This window comes from Arachis ipaensis, chromosome B03 (assembly GCF_000816755.2).
Source record: "Arachis ipaensis cultivar K30076 chromosome B03, Araip1.1, whole genome shotgun sequence".
In the NCBI taxonomy this organism is placed as follows: domain Eukaryota; kingdom Viridiplantae; phylum Streptophyta; class Magnoliopsida; order Fabales; family Fabaceae; genus Arachis; species Arachis ipaensis.
In genome coordinates, this window is record NC_029787.2 from 31,252,201 (window position 1) to 31,258,971 (window position 6,771).

The window sequence follows — 6,771 nt, forward strand, 5'->3', positions numbered from 1 at the left end:
AGTATAAAATTGTACAAAAATATGAAACATGTGAGCACTATTTTATTCTTTAAATATATGCGGGAAGGATTTATAGTGTTAGCATGTTATCATAAAATAGGCAGCCGAACCCTCCCTTTCCAAGGACCCTATCTGAACGAAATTGCATGGTAGCTTTTCTGAGATCAGCATAGTCAAAGATTCTGAAAGCTGGGAAAGATGAATGAAAGGAAAAAATAGTTAGGTGCATGTCTATTGCATACAAGTCACTTTTTATTCATGACTTTGTTCAACAATACATGTCGTTGACTAGATTAAGAATGTTTTAGACCATTATTCATTGATTATAGTACACTTTAATATGTGCACTAAACCAACATAATGGGTGGAATCCATTGAAGGGGAAAAGGGACAAAAGTCAAAAAGGTTGTGCACCTTCTATTGTTTTATATCTCTCTAGTCTCTTGCCATTGAGGATATCTAGCACCTGTTCCATATTTGGCCTGAGTTCTTGTGGAAATCCCATGCAACTAAGTGCAAGCTCCACCATTGTCATCACCTGCATGATCTTATGGTCTGATTGGAAGCCAGTTCTTGGATCCAATACCTTGTCCAAAGCTTGATTTTCAATATTTCTGCCTAAAAGGACAGCAATACTTTCTCGGTCACAACCTTCCCAATACTTAGCAAGCTTGGATGATATCAAATCGCACAACACTACTCCGAAGCTATAAACATCATTCTTCGTGCTGATTCTGCCATGAGACACACATACTCTGGGTCAATGTAAACACAAGTTTTTGCTATATCACTTGAAATTGAAACAATGCTGGTGGCATTGACAGAAACATCCTCTGGAAGTTTCCTTGATAAGTGCAAGCCAGCAACTTTAGCACACATGTTCTTATCTAGCAGAATATTGCTGGAGTTTATGTTATGGTGGATGATGCCATGCTTGTGAAGATAGCTCAATGCATTCGCAATATCGATGGCGATTTCCATTCGAGTAAGCAAAGGTAATGTGCATTTATTATGTTGGATTTCACATTCAAGATAAGCAGCAAGAGTGCCATTGGAGAGATATTCATGTGCTACCAGGAGTTCCTCATGATGAAAGGCATAATCGCGAAATGTCACGAGATTTTTGTGATGGAGGATATTGGAAACCAAAATTAAATATTTGCCTCTTGTCATTGGATGATACTCTTTCATGTTGGGAAAAACTCAACAAAAATAATTTTCTCACAATGTGTGATTAAATAGGCAATACTAAAGATATTTCAAGCAGCAAATATAATGACAGAAATTAAATAATTAGACAGCAGAATTTTAACGTGGGAAAATCCCCCCAAAGAGAGGGACAAAAAACCCACGGGACCTAGTCTAGTAAAATCTTTCACTATAAGAATAATGGGTACACAAACAGTCTTCCTAGTGACACTAGGGCATTTCAACAATCAACAAAATACATCATCAAAACTGATGGAATCAACATAAACCCTCCACAAAGTAGGTATCTCAAATCAGGCAAGAGAGAATGCAATACAACTAGCAAGTTATATCCTAATGTTCATCTCTATACCAGAAATAACATACTAAAATTTCATAAGAAATAGAGCAGGTTTACCAAGTCAATGTGATCAAAATGACCATGCTCTTTTCTCCCAAATTCTTCTCATCTTCGGCGCTGAAGCAAACCCTCGTTTCTTTCTTTTGAAATTGAAAGAAAGCTTCCACTACTGTCCCGTGTGGCTAAAGCCACTTTGTTTCTTTATTTCCTCTTTTCTTTTTACTAATAATATGTGGGCCCCACTTAGTTGGGGACCCACCAACAAATCTCCCACTCACTAACTCAAGTGGGGATAGGCTGCTTCACCAATCCGACATTCTCTTTGTAGGAATCAAACTTCACTGCAGGTAAACTCTTAGTCATCATATCTGTTCCGAGGGTTACCTGAAACTGGAGGTCGATCTCGGATGAGATCTTCGGTACTGATCGGAGATGATGTGTCCGGCTGGCTGGTGGCGGCCGGAGCTGTTATGTCCGACTTGTTGGACTTGCTGCACTGCTGATCCTTGGCCACCGGAGGGTGGGGGGTACCTGCAAGAGACTCCGATGCTTAAGTTAGCACGGGTATTAAGCAGGTTTTTATGTAGAATCAGAGTATGAGTTATACCTGGGTGCTCCAGTGTATTTATAGTAGTGTGGACTGACCTTTCTGATAAGATAAGTTAGTTATCTTATCTTATCTTATCCTGTTTTAGATGAAGTCAGCTTATCTTCAAGGGAACCGGGTTTAATGCCTTTTAATTTTAGCATTAATTTCCCCGTTTCTTTATTTTGATTTTGAAAACCCAGAAACGGTTTCTCTTCTTTTTCCCTTTTCGTAACTTCTTCGCTTTTTTCCCTTCATTCTCTCGCTTTCAATTTTTCTTTGTGTTGCGGCGTTTGTTTGATTTTTCTGAAGCCTCTGCCAGGAGTTCGTGGTTTCGCGTTTTGGCCCAGCAACGTTTTCTTTTGCTCGTGTCTTTTCTTTTGCTTCGAGGTAGTGATTCCAGATTTCGCCGTCCCTCTTCACCTTCCCTGAAGTCTGATGCCTTTTCAGGTTGGTACTAACTTTCTTGCTTCTTTCACGGCTTTTAGTTTTTTGGTGAAGCTTTTGCTTTTGCATGTTTTGAAAGTTTGAACCTTTTCGTGATTTTGCATTTGTTTGTCGCTGTAAATGCGTTTTTCTTGGCTTTCTTTTGTGTGTTCCTCTGGCATTTCCGTCGAGGCTTTATACGGTTTTTGTTTGTTGCTTCTGATTTTTTACTATCTGATAGAAACTCTGCATTCGTTCCTTGCTTTTCTTGATTGCTTTTTGTCGCATTTCTCAAAAGTTCGTACTTTTGACGTTTTTCCATTTGGCGTGTTTTGATGTTTTGGGAATGCTTCTTGGTTGACTGTGATGACTTATGCTTCTGGAAATACTTGCTTGTTTGAAGTCTTTTTCTTTTTTGAAAGGTGATGGGGTGAGAGCTGTAGATTTTCCTGGAAACCTTGCTTTGTTACTGCCTCCAAAGGATGCCCCAAGATTTTTGGTTTGAGTCTTGGGGTTTTCCTTTTCTGTGTGTTCACCTGCATCGTATTGAGTTGTTTTCTCCCTTGTCCGAGATGTTTTTAGTAATCCCATCTTCTTTTCTTACTTGTAGGATTAGTTGGCCTCATGTCTTCTCGCAATAACATTGTAGAGATGTCTTCCAGAGTTCCCGAGGGGATGTCCGATTGGCTGGACTCCCTTGTTTTGTTGTGTGTTTCTATTGTGGATGCTGAATTTTACACAGAGCTGAGGAAGCGCCATAGGATTTGTGATAACCGTGCCCGCGAGAGTGATTACGAGCTTGTTGCTCCTGATTCCGATGAGAGAGTTTGTTTTTCGACTTCCGTCGAGGGGGAGCGTCCCTCTTTCTATGCTTATGAATACTTCTTCAGCCAATTAAACGTTACTTTCCCTTTTACTGCTTTTGAAACTGACTTGTTGTGGTCCTGCAATATTGCTCCGTCCCAGCTTCATCCCAACTCCTGGGGTTTTATCAAAATATTTCAACTTCTTTGTCAAGAGTTGGACATAACACCTTCTGAAACTCTTTTCCTTTATCTTTTTGTCTCGGCCAAACCTGGAGGTTCCTCCAAAAAGAAAGCTTCCTGGGTTTCCTTCAGGTCGGCCCAGGGGCATAAAGTTTTTGCCATGTATGATGAGTCGTTTAAGGATTTTAAGAACTATTTCTTCCGAGTCCGTGCCGTTGAGGGGGTTCGCCCCTTTTTTCTTGATGAAAATGATGAGCCTGCTTTTCCTCTGGAGTGGCAAAAGAATGTAAGAGTGCCGCGTTACACATGGGAAATGCTTAGTGAGGTTGAACGGGCCTTTGTAGTTGTTCTTGAAGATTTGTGGGGGAAGCCTCCCCACCTGGACACGAAGAGATTTTTGAGTGATCCATCTTTGGTTCGGGCTGCTTTGGGTACTGTCTGATTTGTTTTTATATTTGCTCCCGAGCTTTGCTTCTCCTGTGTTGTAACTTGTCTTTGATTTTTGTGTTCATTTTGATTATATCACCCGGAGTGGTATCAAGTTGGCACACATGGGGGCGGCCCTATATCGAACTGCTCAAAGTCTTCCTCTCCATGCCACTAAAGCTTTTATGGAGGAGGCCAAACAGGAGTTTGATCGGATGAAGGGCTTGAAGGAGGAACTTGAAGTAAGGGTGGCCAAGTTGGAGAAAAACTTGGAGAATGAAAAGGCTAGCTCTACTTCTCTGGCTGGTTCTCTGAGACTGGCCGAGGACACGGCTATGTGGCATAAGGACAGTTATTTGACGTCTTACCGGGAGGTGTTGCGTCTGAGAGAAGAGTTGGATAATGCCTGGGCTAATTATTCCGAACTCCAAGGTCATCTTGTTGGCAGTGTAACTATTGCCTATGAGAACCTGAGGGAACAAGTTCGGGTTATTACTCCCGAGGCCGACCTGACCCTCTTTAGCTTGGAGAACGTTGTCAGGGATGGCAAGGTTGTCCCTGATGACGAGGATGAGGATGATGTCGATCCTCCCCCTATAGCCTCTACCAAGGTGTCGACTTTTGTTGTCCCTGCCGAGGTTGGTCCTCCCGCTTCTGACCCCGACTGCCAGATCTTGAACCAAGATGACGGTACTGTAGATGCCGTTCCTCTCCAGACTCGGCCTCCGTCTCCTCAGCCTGATGCTGCTAAAAAATCTTTTGACCCTTAGTTTTAATCTTTATTCTGGATATGTAGTTGGCCCGGCTTGTGGGCTTTTTTAAACTCTTTATGTTTTGTTAATTGCTGACACTTTCCCGTTGCTTGCCCAGTAACTTTTGTTTTTTATGAAAAACAAATGGTAGCATGCTTTAGCTTTTTTGAGATAGGTTTTGGTGGCCTCTGAGGCTTTTATAACCTTGTGGATGATATCGCGCTTTTGTGCTTGACTTGGTATCTCTTTTGGATTGCTTTGTACTTTGTATCTTGAATCCTTTGTGGTTGTGACTAGGTAGGTCTAACTTGATTTTTGGTTTGTTCTCACTCCGGCTTGTATTTCTGACGATTTGTAATCGATTTCTTCAAGTTAGTCCTCCGAGTTGTTTTCGCAGTCCTTTTCTAAGTTATTTTTGTGATCCCTTTCCTGGATCTTTGTCAGGTCTCTTTCAGGGATTGCTTCGATAACTTTCCAATTGTAGGAGTCCGACTTGGTCATATCGGTCTCCTTTAAGTTATTTTTGTAATCCTCTTTTTTGGATCTTTGTCCGATCTCTTTCAGGGATTACTTTTATAACTTTTTAGTTGTAGGAGTCCGACTTGGTTATATCGGTTTCCTTTAAGTTATTTGTAGTCCTCTTTCTTGGATCTTTGTCAGATCTCTTTCAGGGACTACGTTAATAACTTTTAAGTAGTAGGAGTCCGACTTGGTTATATCGGTCTCCTTTAAGTTATTTGTAGTCCTCTTTCTTGGATCTTTGTCAGATCTCTTTCAGGGACTACTTTGATAACTTCTCATTTTGGGCTGACTTTGTCATGTCGAGCCCTTCTAAGTTAAAGTAATCCTCTTTAATAGGGTTGGCCAGACCTCTTTCCAGGGTTTACTTATAACTTGGGTTGACTTGGTCCGACTTCTCAATGTCGGCCAGTCTTTAAGTTATTATTTTAGCATTCCGTAAGACCTCGTCAGGTTCTTTTTTGGATCGCTTTCGATAACTTCTTACATTATTCTATGTTCATCTTTGCCGATCTGTAGAAAGTGGTTGTCATTTATAGATCGTCCTTTGGGTGAATCGCGTTTTCACCTTTATCGGACGGTTGTCTTTGTTGTGATCGTGCAGTGAAATTGTTTTTCACTTTCTGCCGATCTATTGCTTTATAATCGAACGATGAATACTTCAGATTAATGCGTCTTGAAATCTTTGTAGAATATCTAAAATATATTTTATTTAAAGGAAGAGTGCAAGTATATACATATGAGATTGTCTGAGTCTCAACTTGGTGCCTCATTAAAAAACCTTTTCAGGAAAAAGAGTGCATCCAATGATGAGATCTTTTATCTTTTCTAACTGTAGTACCTTCTGAGGTTGCAGGCATGCCATGACCTGGGAAGCTCTCATCCATCGAGTTCAGACAGTCTGTAGTAGCCCTTTCCAAGTATTTCTACAATTCGGTAAGGCCCTTTCCAGTTCGCTGCTAGCTTTTCCTCTCCTGGTCGAGTTGTTCCGATATCATTTCGGATTAGTATGAGATCATTTTTTGTGAAATTTCTCGGCACTACCTTTTGATTATATCTGGAAGCCATTCGGCGTTTTAGAGCTTCTTCCCTGATCCGAGCTCTTTCTTGGATTTCGGGTAGCAAGTTGAGCTCTTCTCTCTGAAGTTGGAAGTTTGCGTCCTCATTATAGTGAACTACTCTGGGCGACCCTTCCTCAATCTCTATTGGAATCATCGCCTCCGTTCCGTATGCTAATCGGAAGGGGGATTCCTTCGTGGTGGAATGTGGCGTTGTTCGATATGCCCACAGGACCTGTGGGAGCTCTTCTGCCCAGGCTCCCTTTGCATCTTGTAATCTCCGTTTTAATCCAGCCAATATGACTTTGTTGGCAGCTTCGGCCTGCCCATTGGCTTGTGGATGTTCGATGGAGGTGTACTGGTGCTTTATATTCAAGTCGGCTACTAGTTTTCTGAAGCCTGCATCTGTGAATTGGGTGCCATTGTCTGTGGTTATTGAATATGGAACCCCGAACCTTGTGACAATGTT